The sequence below is a fragment of the Pogona vitticeps genome, chromosome 6 (genome assembly GCF_051106095.1).
Source record: "Pogona vitticeps strain Pit_001003342236 chromosome 6, PviZW2.1, whole genome shotgun sequence".
NCBI lineage: Eukaryota > Metazoa > Chordata > Lepidosauria > Squamata > Agamidae > Pogona > Pogona vitticeps.
This window is the reverse complement of record NC_135788.1, coordinates 5,929,107-5,947,508: the sequence shown is the minus strand read 5'-3', so window position 1 is coordinate 5,947,508 and position 18,402 is coordinate 5,929,107. Positions and strand designations below refer to the sequence as shown.

At 48.6% G+C, this 18,402-nt stretch overlaps 1 protein-coding gene across 1 annotated transcript in view; it reads right to left on the bottom strand.

Annotated features, from left to right (window-relative positions):
• The window catches only part of CSRNP1 (cysteine and serine rich nuclear protein 1), a 33,416-nt gene extending 15,658 nt beyond the window's left edge, over positions 1-17,758 (bottom strand). Inside the window, exon 1 of the mRNA XM_073002838.2 lies at positions 17,407-17,758. The gene's annotated coding sequence lies outside the window, so the exon portion shown is untranslated. The remainder of the gene's footprint in view (positions 1-17,406) is intronic.
• Between the last annotated feature and the right edge of the window lie 644 nt (positions 17,759-18,402).

Below are 18,402 nucleotides of genomic sequence, written 5' to 3'. Positions count from 1 at the left end.
GAAAACAAGCAAAGAGGTGGCATCGTTCATTTCAGTGGCATGTTCCTGGATGGCCCTCACACTAAGGAACAAGAAAGCAGGAACCACTCCTGCATTCTTATTTTTTCGTGTATAAGACACCCCCTTGTACAAGACGCCCACCACTTTTCTAACCCAAAAGAAAGAAATCTAAGTGGGACTTAGCAAGTGTAGGGAGAAAGGGATCAAAGCCCTGCAGGATCGCTTTGATCCCTGCTTTCCCCTTCACTTTTTTTTTGTTCCCTCCTCAGCTTACTTCTGGGTATAAGACTACCCTCAATTTTTATTCTAAATATTTTAGACAAAAGTATAATACACAGAAAAATACAGTATATTGCTTACACTGTCTCTTGAAGGATTCTTCCAAGAAAGATAAGTTTCAGGCTTTGATCAAGTCTCTCTCGCTTTACCTAGCAAAAGCGGACCTCAGAAAATCAGCCAGCAGAGTCCATGACTCACATATGTCAGGAACAAAACTATGGGGCTTTTCCAGAGGGAGTGTTTTCCTACTCGATGTATTGGGTTAACCGCAACGATGTGTTTTTTTGACCTGCAACCTAAACAAACGTAAGGATTGTTTTGATTCCTCTAGCGACTTTTCCTGGGGCTTCTCAAGACTTTTTCGTCACCTGTAAAGCTAAGTTTTATTTTTAGTCTTGCGTTGTTCCGGGGCTGGAGTTTAACGCTTAGGGTGCTGTTCACGAAAGTCCCCCTCCCCCGCCACAAAGAGCATCTCAGTCCGAAGCTTGCAACCGAGAAAGTCAAACAAGGGGAAGAAACTAGAAACTCCAGCAGAGAAACTAACGAAGGAGTGGATTTCTGTCATTCTTCTTTTTTAAAAATTAAAGATTTATATTTATCGGGAGGCTGGCGAAGAGAAGCTGCCAGGATCTTAAGATCTTTGGAGGAGGGCTTTACCTCTTTCCTATTACCCTGAATAGCTCAGGGGTCTAGGTTGCGAGTTCGATTCCCCATTTTTGCCTCCAGGGAGAAAAAAACAGCCTGGGTAGCCTTGGGCCAGCTGCAGAGTTCCAGAGCGCCCCTAGAGGAAGAGAATGGTAATGCACTACTCTGTACCTGGAAAACCCTGAAAAAGGGTCACTGTAAGTCAAAATTATCTTGACAGCACATGATTACTATAATTATTACCCTTACAGGCTTGTATAGGAAGGACACAATAGAAGACCTTCTACTTGGCTGCCGTTTGCCTGTGAAACTCCCAGCCAAGGGAAGTTAGTTTAGTTCCCACTATCATCAATCTCAACTGGTGGGCCCAGTTTTTTTTGTTAATTCAAGTAAATATTTTGGCTACTGAGGTGCATGTGCGTCTTTTAATGGCGAGTGTTGTAAATTTACATTCTTTTTCTTTCTTATTTTTTTGGGGGGTCCAGTTCTGCTTTTCAATTGTTTTCATTGGGCACTTGCTTTTACTAGGATAACTAAATAGCATGCTTTAGTTTTATAAAGCATTGCACTTCAGCCTGAATCTGTTTTTAATTCATCTTAGGAGCCGCCTCGTAGTCCAGAACTGGGGGAAAGGTGAGGGAGAGGTGTGTGTGTGTGCGCGCGCATGCCCCCCTCCCCACCCCTACAGTCTGGGGAGCAATATTCTTCAGACTTTGGAAGAGTCGTGCCTTCAACGACATCAAAGCAGGGAGCGCCACTTGCTAAAATTACTGCCTGCTTATCTGAGCTTGGATGAACACAAAAACCAGACACCGCAGCGAGGCAACAATGACTCACAAAAGTGACTCAAGACACAGATGCACACACCAGTTTCACCGCAACGTAAGCAGAACAACCTAAAACCAAAGGATGCACCAAGGGAACCCAGCGATCCGGACGCAGCTCGTCCGCCAGAGGCTGCAGTGATGTAAAAGAACCAGCCTCCTCGCAGCAAGACTCTCTCTCTCTCTCTCTCTGTGTGTGTGTGTGTGTCAAGGGCAGACAGATCGCCGTCTTGCACTCTTTGACAGACCAGACACTGAGAAGGCTTACAGCTGGGTGCGCCGTCGTCTGGGCACAGTTTTCGTCTGTCTGTTTGTGTCTGTGTTCTTAAAAGAGGCAACGACGTGGCACGTGTGGCTTAATTTTCGCTCGCACGGCAAATCAAAAAATTAAGAAAGCGAAGAGGCAGATCCTTGTCATGCACCTTTCGCCGCTTGCAGAAGGTTTCCCTGCCTTTTTTTTAACTTCCAAGAGAGGCTTCACATTCACCTCATGGGCAACAAAAATCAACAACAGAGGAGGCTATGGCACCCTAAAAAACCCAACACTTAACACATTGGGCGGAAGCTTTTATGGACTGCTGCCCACTTTGATCGGAGGCTGCCGTTTACGCCGAACGCACAGCTTCGCATCACAGGCACCCCATTGTTTCCAAATGCCAGTGGATTTTAGCATCCAGCCTTCATGGCGTGGAGTCTTTTAAATCACTCGGATCGTTCTACCCCTGAGGAAGCCATCCCAGGGTTTTGGAACGGCGGCTGGAGACGATTTGAAGCCTTGCAGGACGGTCGCTCAAAATACGAACCCCATGAGAAGCCTCCTCCGTTGCCTTCCAAACACTGCGCAGACATCCAAGGCAGCTGCCAGAGGCATGGACGGCCTTTAAATGATTAAATATACAGCCGGCCTGTTTTACCAAAGGCCACCTTTGGCTACGAGAAAAGTTAAATATTCACCAGAAGCAGCCACATGAGGCCCTGCAATTTTGCTACCGTGTTTCCCTGAAAATAAGACAGGGTCTTAGATTAATTTTTCCTCCAAAAAACACATTAGGGCTTGTTTTCAGGGGATGTTTTATTTTTTTTTTTTCATGCACAACCATCTATGTTTATTCAAAGACAGTCCTGTCATCTTCTTCCGGTTGCTGCACAAGGGTGGAAGGTAGGGTTTCACTTCACTGGGGCTTATTTTGGGGGTAGGGCTTAAATGACGAGCATCCTGAAAATCATCCTAGGGCTTATTTTCAGGTTAGGTCTTATTTTCGGGGAAACAGGGTACTTGTAGACGAGATGCCAGTCTCCACCAGCTGCTTTGTTGGAAGGGGGATTCTCCTTCAAAACTCAGAATTTCCCTCTTCCTCTTTTAAGCCTTGTACCTCTCCTTCCAATTTTGCACCAGATTTAGCCTGCCTCCCTCTCCTGCAGGCCACAAGCAACGCATGCGCTCCCCGGAAGAAAGCACATAAGAGATGTATTTATTTAAAATATTTCTACCCCACACCTTTTTCAAGGCAGCTTATAACAATGAGAAAACAATATATAGAAAATAGGGAGTATACAAATATTTTTTTAAAAAAAAGAATATTAAAAAATGATCAAGGACATCAAAACTAAATACAGTGGTGCCTCGCTTAACGATGATAATTGGTTCCCCAAAAATCGCTGTTAAGCGATTTCATCGCTAAGCGAAACACGGTTTCCCATAGAAATGCATTGAAAAACGGATAATCTGTTCCAATGGGAACGGATTGCCGTCCTTAAGCGAAAATCGCCACAGGAAATATCGCTACGCTAAACACGGTTCCTCAATTGAAATGCATTGAAACCTATTCAATGCATCTTAATGGGGGGGAAAATTACAATAAATTTAAAAGAGTTGGAACAAAGTCAAATTAGTTTAACAAAGGGTTTATTAAGTGCACTTATGATTTCAAACTTTCTAAACATTTCTAAACATTTTAAACATTTAAAAAACAGCCAACATGAGGCTGTCAAAACCATCGTTAAGCGAAACAGGGGGACCCAAACTGTCATTGCTATGCGAAGCATGGTCCCAAACATTGCTATGCGAAAATCGCCCATAGGAACCATAGTTAAAAAGAGTGCAAGATCGCTCCGAAAAGTCATCGCTAAGCGATTTCATCGTTAAACGAAGCAATCGCTAAGTGAGGCACCACTGTACACACTTAAAACAACAGAATACAACAAGTGAACACAGGCTTGCCGATCACTAAGGGGAAGCCTGCCTGAAGAGAAAGGTAATTGCCTGCTTGTGGAAATCCCTCTACACTGCCATTGTGTTGAGGGCACACCCCCTCTGCCCTGTGTCCTTCCTTGCCTACGAACCCATTAATCCTGCATTTATCCTTCACCCTACTGCTTGGAAGGGCGGGTAACCACCCACCTCCTTCACAACAGTATCTTTTGGAAGGATGCGACTATAACTCCCATCAACCTGTTCCCTGCATGGTGACGGCCAACGTTGGCTGAGAATCATGGAACCCCAAAACTCCCCGGAGGGCGAACGGTCAGCAAAGGTTTGAACGACACTCTCGAGCAGGGAAGTGGGGAAAATGCAAAATGCCCAGAAACACAGCACAACGTTTCAGGAAAAGGAGGTGTTGAGGCCGCAAAGCCTCCTCTAGCAATTACGAGGCCCATCATAGCACAAGCAGGTTTATTCTGATGCAGGTCCCCGTCAATCTAACCGGGTTTGCTCCCCAAGATGTAAGCGTCAGGATTTGCAGCCTCAAAGTACCGTATTTTTCTTTTTATAAGACGCCCCCCCTTTTCTAACCCAAAAGTAAGAAATCTAAGTTGGACTTAGCAAGTGTAGGGGGAAAGGGATCAACGCCCTGCAGGATCACTTTGATCCCTGCTTTCCCCTTCACTTACTTTTGTTTTCTCCTCCGCTTACTTCCGTGTATAAGACGACCCTCAATTTTTATTCTAAAAATTTTAGACAAAAGTATAGTCTTATACATGGAAAAATACGGTAACCGCCCGTCCCCTCTGGGTTGGGTCCGGGCAGAGCTTTTTTGGCCACAGTCCAGCCCCGTGCAGTTCCGGCACACACTTTTATCAAACACCTGGATCAACCTCTGGGGATGCAGGCCCTTCCGGGCTCATTCATGCACGCAAGAGCAGCTGGTGGCGCTGACACACCAATGGCAAACACACCCAGAGGGAAATACCAACACAGTCCCCATCAAAGCCAGTAACCATGCAAGACTGCAGAGAGATTCCCTCAGATCTTTCAAGGGGGCAACTGTTATCTTTATATCTTTTTACGGTACTTGAAAAGGGATTTTTTTTAATTAAAAAAAAAGCAATCGGCTTCTGTTACTCATTAGGCGGTTTCTGCCACGTGCCCACAAGCGGGTGGCCTCTCGGGTGTGCCAGTAGTGACCCAACAGATTGCCGGCAGAAGAGATGAAGGATCCGTCACCTTAAAACAATTTTTCCCACACATGAACAAAGCTGAACGATATTTCCAGCGCAGTGCAAACTGTAAATTCAATGGGGGCAGGAGAGCTTGAGGAGTGTCCATTAATCCAGATCCGAGACACACCCTCCATCTGTGGTAAGGCACTCCGTCAGACATGCTGCATCGCAGCACCTCCAGACGGTTTGAGGGGAGAGCAAACGCTGCTTCTAACAACAGCCAGGGATAGGATGATGCTTTAAGGATACAGGGATGTTTAAAAGGACCTGTATCTGAGAGGGACACAAGGGGGGGGGAAGTAGCACTTAAAGCAGGAGAGAGCAAGCTCCGTTATTTAATGGCAATGTCGATGCAACACGTAGAGACGGAGCGATGTGTTATATCCTTAATTAATGGAAGAAAGCTCTTAGTCTAATTTTCCCCCTTCCCCCCACTTACCCTCCAGCCCATCCATCGCAATGTCTTATTGCCCAATCTCGGGTTTTATTAGCTTAAACTGGAAAGGTGCCCAGGTAAAATCCCCAAAGGGCAGTTTCACATGCGAAAGCCAAGCCATGGCAGGGTGTGGAAATGGGTTCTACTTTCCTTGCCCCTACTTGGAAACATCAATTTACACTTCCCAGAATCCTCCTCTATTTCCTGGACTCTGGGAGTACGTGTAGTCCAAAGGAGGTTGATGACGACGACGGAGATACTTCCAAATGTTGTCTGCTTCGGTTGGTAGCACAAAGGGCAGACGGATCTCCACACCTTGAAGGCAGGGGGTCAAACATATGGGCCATCAAAAGTTTTGGCTTACGACACCCATCAACCCCACACAGCGTGGCCAAAAATACGGAGTTATGGGAGTTGTAGTCCAAAAGAACTTAGCAGACGAAGGATTTCGCACTCTTAGCTTCAAGCCTTGAACAGCCAGGTCCTCCCTTCAGCCATCACTGCATCAGGAAGCCTATAAGGCAGGAGTGGGGGAATTGTATTCCTGATTCTGGACTCCAACTCCCATCTGCCCCAGCAAGTAGAACAAGTGGCAAGGGATTATGGAAACCCTAGTCGAGGAATATCCAAAAGGCGTGGGATTCACCATCTCTTGCTGTAAGCAAAACGGTTAATTTGTAATGGACCAGACATGCATTCGGGCTCCCTGGAAGGGACATGGCAAGGACTGCTGAAATATCACATAAACGGCTTTGAACCTTCTGGGGAAACGGTTGTATGGGTTCTTAAGCACCATACCAAAAACACACACACAACATGTGCAGATTTTGGACGGCTACAATATTGGGAAGGATAGCCTTAATCGTACTTCAGAGTCCATCCACTGAAATCCACAGGGCCTACGTCAGTCACGTTTACTCAATCAAGACCAAACTCTTCATTTCTCTCTTTCTCATACAGTGGTGCCTTGCTTGACGATGTTAATTTGTTCCAGAGAAATCGCTGTAGAGCGAAAACATCGTCAAATGAAATGGAAAAAACCATTGAAATGCATTAAAACCCGGTTAATGCGTTCCAATGGGCTGAATACCTGCTCATCCAGCGACAATCCTCCATACGGCAGCCATTTTCGGTGCCTGTATAGCGAGGAATCCAGCCTAGAAAACAGCGAGGGACTATTTTGAAAGCCGGTGGCCATTTGGAACCTGACAATCAGCTGCTTGCTGATCGTCGTAAAGCGAAAAATCGGTTCCCGAAACAGGGAACCAATCAACGTGAAGCGAAATTCCCCCATTTAAAACATCGTTTTGCGATCGCAAAAGCGATTGCAAAAACGTCAACGTAATGCAGGTTCGTCGTAGAGCGGGGTAATCATCCAGCAGGGCACGACTGTACATGAACTAGCCCTAAGGCACTGCTTCAGATATGAACCATTATAACCAGATCAGAACACTGGCCCAGAACAAGCAAAACCCCTGCCTATATGCACCAAAACCGTGAAGGCACCCAGCCAACGAAACGTAGAAGGTCTCTACTTAACCAGGAAGACTGCACAGTTAGCTCCAATAGCTCCTTGAATCCAAATTTTTTTTGTTTGTTTAAATGTAAGCCATAAATGTAGGCTTAAGACTAAACAAGCCATAGGCTTGCAGTGAGGTGTGGATGATGTCAGGATCCACTCACTGTCTTGCAGCTAGCAGCTAGACCAGCCTTCTCCAGCTTGGGACTTCCCAACTGTGTTGGATAACAATTCCCATCGCTCCCACCTGTGGAGGATGGCAGGTGCAATCCAACACAACCAGCCAGGGCTGGATTGGAGGGGGGGAAAAGTTTTGTTGCAATGATCCCTCTTACCCAAAACTGGGTGCTGGGTTTTTCTGAGCAGAACCTAAGCAACAGCTAAGGAAGGAAGGGTGGAAAATCACATGAAAGCATGAGGAGGAAGGAAAGGAAAAGACAGGGGTCAATTCTCCTAGCTCCCCGATTCTGGGAATTGGGGATGAAAATGATTCTTCCGGGTTCTGGATATGACCTTCCTGCACCACGGCAGACACTTCTGCCTCGTCTCCTTTCCATCAGGTGAGATGAACGCTCCTTCCCAACCGGAGGCAAGTGTAGCTGTTGTTCATGAATTTTTAAAAAATTAAAAATCCAGGGTGTTACAACCCCCCCGGCGAGGCAGGTCGGCCTTCCTGGTTTACATCCTCCAAATGAAACTATTTTGGGTGTGAAGCTTGCTTTTCAGCTTTGATCCGGGGGAGCAACTACGAGAGGTGAAGTATGGAAAACATAGGGTCAAAACACCAAAGCGGGTTTGAACCTTCTAACGGAGCCAGGCAACGTGAATCCCGAAACATACATCTCCTCTTCTCCTGTTCAGCGGCCAAAAAAGACATTCTGTTCTGGGCTTCCACTTCTGACATATCTCATGTTTTTCCTTCCTTTCTCTCTCTCTCTCTCTTCCTTTTTCTTTTTTTTTTTTAAAGGAAAAAGTACACGATGGAGCAGATCAAACCCGCAGGAATTCCTCCTTGGCACAGCCCACCGCGCTGGCTCTCCTGGGAATACTTTCCTTACAAAATATCCAGCCCAGATGTGCATTCCACTCCGATTTGAACATTCGGTTTGCAAAAGAGGGGTGGAGGTCGTGACATCGGGGGGCGTCTCTCAGCAAGCATTTTTCGAGTTGCGCCCCCCCATTAGAACAGCCAAATAACCTGCGACACACCCACTGTGTTTGCATAAAAAGGCATTTTTAATGGGGTAAAGTCATCCCTTCTTCAAATAAAAATTAAAAAAAGAGGCTTCTTACTCTCACCACCACCAGAATACGCTTAGTGATCCCCTTGGGGGAAAAACACTTCTATAAAGTGTGCAAGATTGTATGGGAGCGGAGAAAGACCAAAAAATACGCTTTAGTCCTTTAGCCTCAGGTGAGTCAAGAATCAAAGGAAATATCCTTAAGGTGGCTTCTAATTTGTATCAACCAGCCCAGGTAGGAAGTATCCCCTCAACACAATCATCAATTAAGCTTGATGAAGAAGCTTGCCACGGCAGACCACTGCCTTACCCAATGCAAGCAAGACAGTCACTACAACTTTATAACTTGAAAATGTTGAGATTTTGCTTTTTTTTTTTTAATGAACTGGTAACCTTTGTGAGCAAATCTGCAAACCATCTGGCATGAAAAGGTGAAGCCAACCTGTTGCTTTGGATATGGTGTTAGGTTGATCCAGGCACTTTCTGCCCCCCCTCCTCCCACCCACCATGAGAACTAGAAACTTGATTTTATAAAAAGGAAGCCGAGACAACATAATTCTACACCAGCCACCAAATTCTATCGCTGGTCCGGGAGCAAAGGATACACTTCGCCATAAATAGAGGTAGAAGCAGATCCTGGCCTCTCTGTGCGACAGAAAACATTAAAGCACAACATCCATACAAAAAGGCATTGCTTTGGAATGCAGAAGGTATTAAGTTACCCCAATTATTTTTAAGGGAGAAAAACAATGTGCAATTCTCTGTGGGAGGAGGCCAAACCAAACGGATGATCTCTCAACGGCTGGACCGTCCGTAGCCCAACCTTCGCTCCTGGATCCCTTTGTGGCCAACTGGGACCTTTGGAACTCTATCCCACAAGAAAAGCAGTTCCTGACTTCAGGGCCAAAACATGTTAAAAGGTTATTGTCTGGAAAAGCAAAGTTGAAGACTTCGGGCTCAAGACCTTTCTTCCCTCTGGTAACCCAGACACGGGTCCAAATGCCGCAGACCCAACATGGCAAGGCTGAGATCCCAGATGCAAAGATTTCCCCCCCCCCAAGCATCCCTCTCAGTTCCTTCTGTGCTTCATCAGAGCCAACACCAAGCTCACCGGGGGTGGGATGATTGACAGCAGGGATCTGCCCTGAGAAAATAAGGAATGCCAGCCTCTCTCTTCACACACGCACACACACAGGCAGATGCTCCTCGCCCGTCTTCAGGCAGCGAACGCCCACCTACCAAGGAGCTATTTTCAGATCACACGGCCATATAAATAATAGCCGCTGGTTTCCTGCAGAAACTTCAGAATCTCAAAGGCAAAAAGAAGGGGGGGAGGAAGAAAGAGAGAGAGACATTCACAAGGGAACCTGGGAGGATTTTCACAAGAGGAGGCAATGGGCCTCTGCAGTGACTCTGCTTACAGGGGATGCCGACCAACGGGAGGCCAACGTGGTTGGTGGTTCACCAGATCACACGTGTTCCTCAAAAATCTGCGCACCCCCCAAAACTGCAAAAGTCACTGAAATGTATGCCCGCAGACCACCTTGGTCAAACTTGTAACCAGGTCCATAAAAGGTCTTCTGATCTGAACAATTTGTGTGTTTTGTTTTTTTAAGCTGATTGCTAGGAGGCCATGCTGACTCACCATAGGCGAGTACAGGAGGGGCGACTTCCAACTCTTACGGAAGATCAGCACATTCACCAATCACTAGTTTCACTGTTCAGTTCAAACAGGGGGGGGGAAATGTTGCCAGGATGCCTAACGCGGATCTCCAGGAATCTAAAATATTTTTCCCCCATTGCTGGTACACCTCTTCAGCAATGACAGAAAACAGAGAAAAACGTTGCAGCTTTCTTTTAAAGTTTAAACCCTGCTGCTTCAAACTATACTGGAGAAGGGGGGGAGAGAAGGGAATTCCAGAGAAATGAATTTATTTCTTCCTCATCTTCGCCACGCCTTGCGACTTCTGGCCTAGGCCTTCTAGGGAAACCACTCTAAAATGACTAGGGGTATAAGTTCCCCTTTGCACCCGGGATGACTTAAGGAAGGGTTAACCCAATCCGGCCGTCGTCTTATTTAAGGAACGCTCGCTCAGATTCCAGCTTTCTTGAAAACGTTCCATTTGTTCAAACCTAGCTGGCTGGCAGGCCTCTAAGGTTTCATAACCTCTCTGCAGCTAAAAATAGAGCCAAAGCTTGCCACACAAGACAGCACACACATAGAGGAGAGGGGGAAACACACGCACGCACACATCACATCCCAGAATAATCTATGAATCAGTCAGAGTAGGTCTGGGCTGTCAAGCAAGCCCAGGCTGATGAGGCAACCTCTGCCCATCCTACCATCAGCACAACAAAAAGCATGTGTTTGTTTGCTCTAACGCATGGATTTGGATTCACCAGGAAAAAGTTTCTAGTCCTGATGGAGGACAATGCCTGCTGAACTCTCCGGGGGAGGGGGGAGAGAGAAGGCTAGAAGGCAGCAAAATAAGCAGCAGGCTGGGATCACAGCGCTTTCCCTGCTGCTCAGCGACAGACTAAATTACGCCCAGTGATTATACGTTAATCGGCTTTTACTCATATACCGTATTTTTCCGTGTATAAGACGCCCCCATGTATAAGACACCCCCCTTTTCTAATCCAAAATTAAGAAATCTAAGTGGGGCTTAGCAAGTGTAGGGGGAAAGGGATCAAAGTGCTGCAGGATCGCTTTGATCCCTGCTTTCCCCTCCAATTGTTTTTCTCTCCTCAGCTTACTTCCGTGTATAAGGCAACCCTCAATTTTTATCCTTAAAAATTTTAGACAAAAGTATAGTCTTATACACAGAAAAATATGGTAGTTTATCCATGTGATTGTGGGATTCTGTTTTTCCTGGTGCAGAATTTCAGGTTTCTTATCAACCCAAGGAGGGACGGACGGAGGCATTCACAGGCAGTTTAGCCATACCTTCCTCTACAGCCGGCTGAGAAACAGAACTTGCAGAACTACGATTCCCAGGATCTCCCACTGAGAGTGCTGTAGTCAAAAAAGGAATTTCTCCTAGGTTCTCGAGGGGGTTCACAGGGGACCAAGCAAAAGCTTCTGAACCACACAGAGGTATCTCTGCTTTACAAAAATCCACCTTTCCTGCTTCCCAGTTTATTTGAGCCGAAGACTCAAATAAGGAATGGGGTCTGAGATTTGCACACAGACTTCATCTAATTCCATTTAAACCCCTTCTTGCCCTATGCCATATATCTGCTATAGTGTCTCCCTTCATTATTGCGCCACCGTTTTTCTTGGTCAAACACCCGTTTCCCAGGGGCCTGCAAGCCGGGAGCAGCAACCGTCGGTTGGAAGCTTCGGCACAGACAGGCAGTTGAGAGGGAGCTTTTCTGAGCCGGCTGGGTAGCTCAGTGAGTTAAGAGATCCGAGCCAGAGGTTGGGAGTTCAATTCCCCACTTGGGCCTCCAGGGAGAAGAGCCAGCCTGGGTCGCCTTGGGCCAGCTGCAACGTCCCAAGGCACCCCCCGGAAGTCAGGAATGATAACTCCTTCTGTGTGTTCGCTACCTAGAAAACGCTGAAAAGGGTCACAAGTCGGAATTGACGGCACACGGTTATTAAGAGAGTCAACCTGCAAGTTACTGCGCAAGGCGCACGACAATATTAAATGCACTGAAAGTTTTTTTTTAAAAAAAGAGCAATTGATCGCAGGGTAAAGATTTTAAACATCTAAATTCAAATGAGCATCTCTCGGTATAATAAATGCAAAAACTACAAACTGCCCTCCCTTTGGAGTCTAGGCAAATCCTCTATTTGATTACCCCGATGAATAATTCAGCGCAGCTCTTGTGCTTGTCCTCTGTTGGGAACACGCTGTATGTTTTACCTTTTAACTTTACACGGAGGCCCGTGCGTGCGTTTCCCACTCTCAATAATGCAAGAGGCCGGGGTTTAGCAGCTGGGAAGCCTCCCCGAGCGAGACAGTCAGCTCTGTGTCAGAATTAAGCTAGCAAATCTGGACGGAAAACAATTACTGGTACTTGGCTTACAGAAAAGAAAGAGAGAGAGAGGTGGGAAGGAAAAGGAGCACAGGAATGAAGCACCAACATCCTCAGCTGAATGCATTCAATCCCGTTGGACAAATTCAAGAGTGAGATGGTCCCTTTATTGAATCACAAGAAAAATCACACCAATGGGACACTTTCGTGGGTTAAAGCCCACTCCTTCAGGCTGTGAATCTCCCTTTCCTGGACACTGCAGGAAAAAAAATTGTCCCCCAAATTCAATTTTTTTAGTGGTTCAATAAAGGGATCACCTAATTCTTCCATCTGTGTAATCTGGAACGACACAGCCTCTTCCTAATGCTTTCTGTATTCCTTTAAGAGTCCCCCAAAAAGGACCGCAAACATTTCCACGTGTCTGATTGAGACAGAGATCCCAGCAGCCAACAACAAAGCAGCAGCAGACAAGTTTTATAAAGCGCAAAGATTTTCAATGATCTAGGCTTTTAAGGAAGGGCTTGTACAACAGAACTAAAGCCCGCCCCAACTTTAAATCTAACCTCTTCTATGAATGCTCTAAGGCCTCCAGGCAAGCTGCCCTCTGTCAGCCCTCCTTTGACAATATGGAAGAAGAATGAGAACTGCAGCATACCTAACAGAGATGTTGGGGGACCTGGCAAAGCAACAGATATGTTTAATGCTTTCAATACCCTGATGCTGTTTTTAAGACAGGCAGCCCTGATGTCACTATCAAGAGCAGTTCCAGAGGAAACACTGCTGTCAAGCATGGGGATACTGGGGGATTACAAGGCCCAGAATCCCCCAGCCAGCGGGGCTCCGCTGGGGGTGGCTCCTGAATGTTATAGTTCCCCCCCCCCAAGCTTTGCCAAGCTCTGTTCTGGCAATCTGCAGAAGATACAGTAATCAAAATGGCACAATTCTCCCTGCTGGCCCCCACCCTGACCAAATAGTTAGTTGGGGGTTCGAATCCTCCACCAGGTCCTTCTTACCAAAGTGTGGTTAAGTTCAACAGATCTTGCACAGCTACTCCAGTTATAAGAGGACCCCTTACTTCCGGAGACACCAAATTAAAGGAGGCTTCTTGCAGGCAAGCATGTACAGTACTTTGATGCGCCGTCAACGCCACCAGCCGACAAGTGGAAGCGTAATCAATGCCCCACGAATAAGGTAAATCCATTTGTGTAATGGACCTTGTGCTACCCGCATGCCATCCTACAACAATCATCATCTATGGCTTTGAAGCATTTTGCATACTTCTACATCCTTACAAACAGCCCTGCAATGTAGGACAGTATGCTCCCAGTCAGAGGACCTATGGCACAAAACCAGAGGTTTGCCCTCCAACTGGACTTATGTGGGACATGAAAAAGAAGCTTTGCAACCACGATCCGAATCTCCACCCTTCACTGTCTCCCCTGCACCCATTTTCCTAAGGACATCAGGTGCACAACCAGAAAATAAGGGATGGAATTTGGCCCACGGAACATGTGGCGCCCACATCTTCTCAACCAACCTCAGTCTTGCTTCTCTTGTCTGTAAAATGGGTACAAAAAGGTCCTTTTAAATTGTTCAAATGTACAATAGCTAAAAATAAATAAATAATCAAAACCCTCAATAGAGGTACCAGTATATCCTGCCTGATCCCCCTTTAGTTCTTGTACCTATGAATAGGTAAGTCATTCTGTGTGCCAATAATACCGCCCTCACACTCTGGACATCTGTTTCACGCAGGACCAGATGCCAAGAGGGTGGGTGAGGGTGCAACTCAAGAGGGCACCATGCAGCTCCATAATTAACTCTCCTTTTCTCCAACCTATTATATTCTTAGAAAGAAAGAAATCAGGATTAAAATGCACCTTAATTACACCCCAAAAGCTTCAGCCCTTAACCAAGGCATGGAATAAGCTTTCAAGGATTCGGTGCTAAGGCCTCCACGGGCAGAGATGAACTGGAAAAGAAGGCGTAGAGTTCGGTGTGTAAAGTTTCCAAAGGGGTAAGCAACATCAGCGTGCTACAGCAAAAAAACCATGGTCCTGCGGCTCCTTCACGGACAAACGCACGCATTACAGCGCAAGATTTCCTGAGCCAATGAAAAAAATAAATAAATCTAAACTCTGGTTAATTGGATAAAAGCCAGCCTAAACAAAGGCACCTCCAAAGCAATCCGCTTTTACTTACTTGTTTATATATATATATATACAGTATATTGGTTTTTATTTTATTTATTTTTGTCTTTTCTTTTTTTCTAAAACTATCCTCCACGATCAGGCAGTGCAGCCCCCTCTTGTTCTAAAGCCAGAGAATCCGCCCAAGCCCATCGGGTCTGCCCCTGTGAGCTTGTCAAAAGCCTTCGGGAGAAGGATGAGTAACAGACACCCATCATCATACGACGACGTCAGTCCTCCTCGCGTGCACGCACAGAGAGAGAGAGAGAGAGGGCAGGTTTTGCAAACCGAGCTGTCACCGATCACTCTGCCTTCACACCAGTAGGAGTTGCTATAGCTACAGCGAGAAAAACACACAGTGCTCATAAAATAGGAACTAGAAGCCAATGTGTTGTTGCTGTGTTGGCCCTACACAACAATATATATAAAAAAAGCGGGGGAAATGGGGCGAGGGAGGCGTCCTCTCCGACCAGATCTCTTTGTACCAAAACATATAGGCTTCCAGATTTCACAGAGATCTTGACCGACCGGCAACGTCCCGTATCCTCAGACACGCAGAAAAGTTGCAGATGTGATAAATAAAACACGTCAGCACATTTTACAGCTCCAGCTTGGGAAAACGTGCCACTTCCCAGTTTCTGGACTTTTTAAAGTTTCATCATCCTTCACACAACACTTTATTAATTGCAAGTTGATTTTTCTTGTTGGGTTTTTTTTTTGTCCTGCTCAGCCACCTTTATCCATAAACTTCCCCCTTAAAATCCAGAGCAGACTTTCTAGCAGAGAAAAGTACGCACGGCTACAGCTACATGGGCCTGATCCACTAAGCTCTTACTCTCTCGGAAGCCCAGCCTCATTCCTAGTTTGAGACTGGCCCTGAAGGCTGGAAAAGGAACATAAACCCATAAACAAACAAACAAATAAAAATGATAATAATAATAATATCTAACCTCGAGAAGTGTGCTCTGATTTCTCAAGCCAATCTAGATACACTGTTTTTAAAAAATGATACAAAGGTGTGTTTCCTCTCGCTCTGCACATGACAAAAGGAATGAATTAATTTTAATGACGACAACCAGAGGATTCGAGACTGACATAAATGACCTAATAACGGGCTGACCTCATGCCAGGACAACATGATTTCATTTCCTATTGCAAAGAGAAACAGGGAAGACGGTCACATAATAACCCGTCCCTGGTTTTGCCGTCACTTCTTGAGTGCATGCAATTTTAATTTCGGGGAGGGCGGAAAAAAGAAGAAGAAAGAATGTGAAGCCCGTCAGAGGTTTGGGAAACAGCGATATGACATCAGGGGTTGGGAATTCCTCCACGGCGGATTCCTCCACCCCACCGAGCAAGCGGGTGAGCTGGAACTGGCTAACCTGGCCCTTTCCGAAGACCAGGCCACCAACCTGAAGGGGCTGCTGCCCTGTGACTCACACCCCTGGCATCATCCTCCAGCCGAGGGCGTCCTGGGAAGTCAGCTATGATGACCAAGGAGGAGAAGCTGACGGGCAGCAGCCAGGGAGGGGACGGGTGGGAGGAATACAGAGAGAGAGAGAGAGAGATAAGAAAAGAACATTTCCAGGAAAAGATGGAAAAGCACCCATCCGGTTTCGTTTCCAAAGTGGGCGGATCAAATCCCGGAGTCTCCAGTTTAAAAATAAAAAATAGAGCAAAGTGTGTATAATAAGTTTGCGGGCGTCCTTTCCAAACCTTTGAACGGTCCCACGTATATTCACCCTGCCTGGTCTCGAACTGGGAGCCCCACCAAAACTATGGAGGGGTTGAAGGCATTTGGGGGGAGTCAGGATTTCTCAAGGCTGACACGGGTGCCCTTCCCCAGCCAAGGGAGCTCCGAGGGGGCCACCACCTGGAGGATGGGGGAGGGACGAGGAAGAGAGGATCATCATCCGCGGAGGGGGAGGGGAGGCCACCTGGGCTGAAGAGGATCGCCGCCCGCAGGGCAAGGGCCCCGATCCGACCGAGGGATCCCCTTCCTCTGCCAGCGCCTACGAGGACGGACGGACGGACGGTGGGGGGGGGGGGGGAGAAGGAACTCTTCCAAGCCAGTCACCAAGACGGAATCCCCTGCCCAAAAGCCCCTGGGTCTCCTCGGAAGGAGCCAAGTCTGGCCAGTCGGGGGGGGGGGGAGAGACACACACACACACACAACCCCCCCGCGCCCACGATCCATCCCAATCCGAAGCGAAGCCGCTTTCCCGGGCCGCCTGTCCCGGATCTTTTAAGCCAAAACCCCGACGGGGCGCTGGAGGATCGGGGCGACGCGCTCCCCCCCTTCCTTCCTACCGACGGAGATCCCACGGATCCATCTCCGCTGATCTCCCCCCCTTCCCGCCGCCGCCGCTCGAGAGCTCCCCCTCCAGGCCGGGCACCGCCTGCCCATTTCAGCCGCTTTCCCCAGCCAGGCGCCGCCGCCGCGACCTTCCTTAGACGGGACACCCCCCCTTTTTTCCTCCACCCCAAACTCCCCCCAACTTTAATGGGGGTTCTTTAGAATCGGCTCGCCCTCGTCCTCCTTTCCCCCCCCACGCATTAGCCCCTGCTTGCCCCGAAACCCCCCCTCCAAATAAATACCCCAGTGCGCTGGGGCGCCCCCTAGTGGACTAGGAGAAGAAGAAGAAAAAAAACCTGGCAACCTCTAACCATCCCCGGACCATCTTGGTCTTCTGCCCCCCCCAAAGTTCTCCCCCCGCCCGAACTCCTCCCGTCGAATCCGCCCCCCCCCCGGGCGCCCCGAGATGCCCCCGCAGCCTCGGAACCGGGAGGCGGCGGATCCGAGTTGTCTTCGACGGACGGCCGGGCGGGCGAGCGAGCAGAGCGGGCTTACCTCGGGGAGCCTTCCGGGGAGGGACGGAGGGACGGGCGGGCGGCGGGCGGTGGCGGCGCCGCTGCAGCTGCTGTTGAGGCTCGCCGGGTCGGGGGAGAAGGCAGGCAGGCAGGCGGCCGGGGGAGGGAGAGAGGGAAGCGGAGCGGAGCGGAGGGCGCGCGGCTGCCTCGCTCCGTGCCTGGCGCCGGACTGAACGGCGGCGAGCGGGCGGCTCTGGGAGGGCTGGGAGGCCGGCCGGGAGGCGGTGCTGCTGGGCGGCCGCCGGGGCGGGCGCTCCGCCTCCCTCGCCCTTCTCCCGTCCGTGGAAAACTCCGGCGCTCTGACGCAGGCCGGCGGGAGGAGGCGAGGAGGATGATGCCCGGCCGGGAGGGGAGCCTCACGCCGGAGCCGGAGCCGGAGCCAGCCCTCGCCCTTCCCAGCGCCGCCGGAGGAGACAGCTGGTCCTGGGGGCCTCCTTCCTCCCTTCCTTCCCCGGCCAATGGGGAGAGCAGGCCGCCAGGGGCGGGGAAGGCGGCGGCGGCGGCGGCAGGAGGCACGGATTCACACGTGCACCCCGGGAGGCGTGTACGCCGAGACGCGCGCCGGGCCCCCTTCGGAAGGAAGGAAGGAAGGAAGGAAGGAGGCCGGGTTGGCCCCCGAGGGGGAGAGCCGCGCGCGTCACTCCTCCCCGGAGCCGGGCTTTTACGGGAAAGGAGGGAGGGGTGGATTAATGGATTAATTAATTAATTAATTGGGACTGACGCCCCCTGCACGTTCTCGGGGGAAACTGGAAATACTCTGCTTTTTGTTGCGTGTCTGCTCCTTTCGCGTTAAAACACACACACACACACAAACACACACACCGCTCAAGGCATCGTTAAAACGGGTTAAGGAGAGAGAGCCGCTTGCAGAACCGGATTAAAGGCAGACAAAGCAGATTAAACAATCAAACCGCTAAAATCAAGAAAGGGGCTCCCCTGAGAGAGCATTGCTGGAAGGAGGGGTAGGGTTTCCACC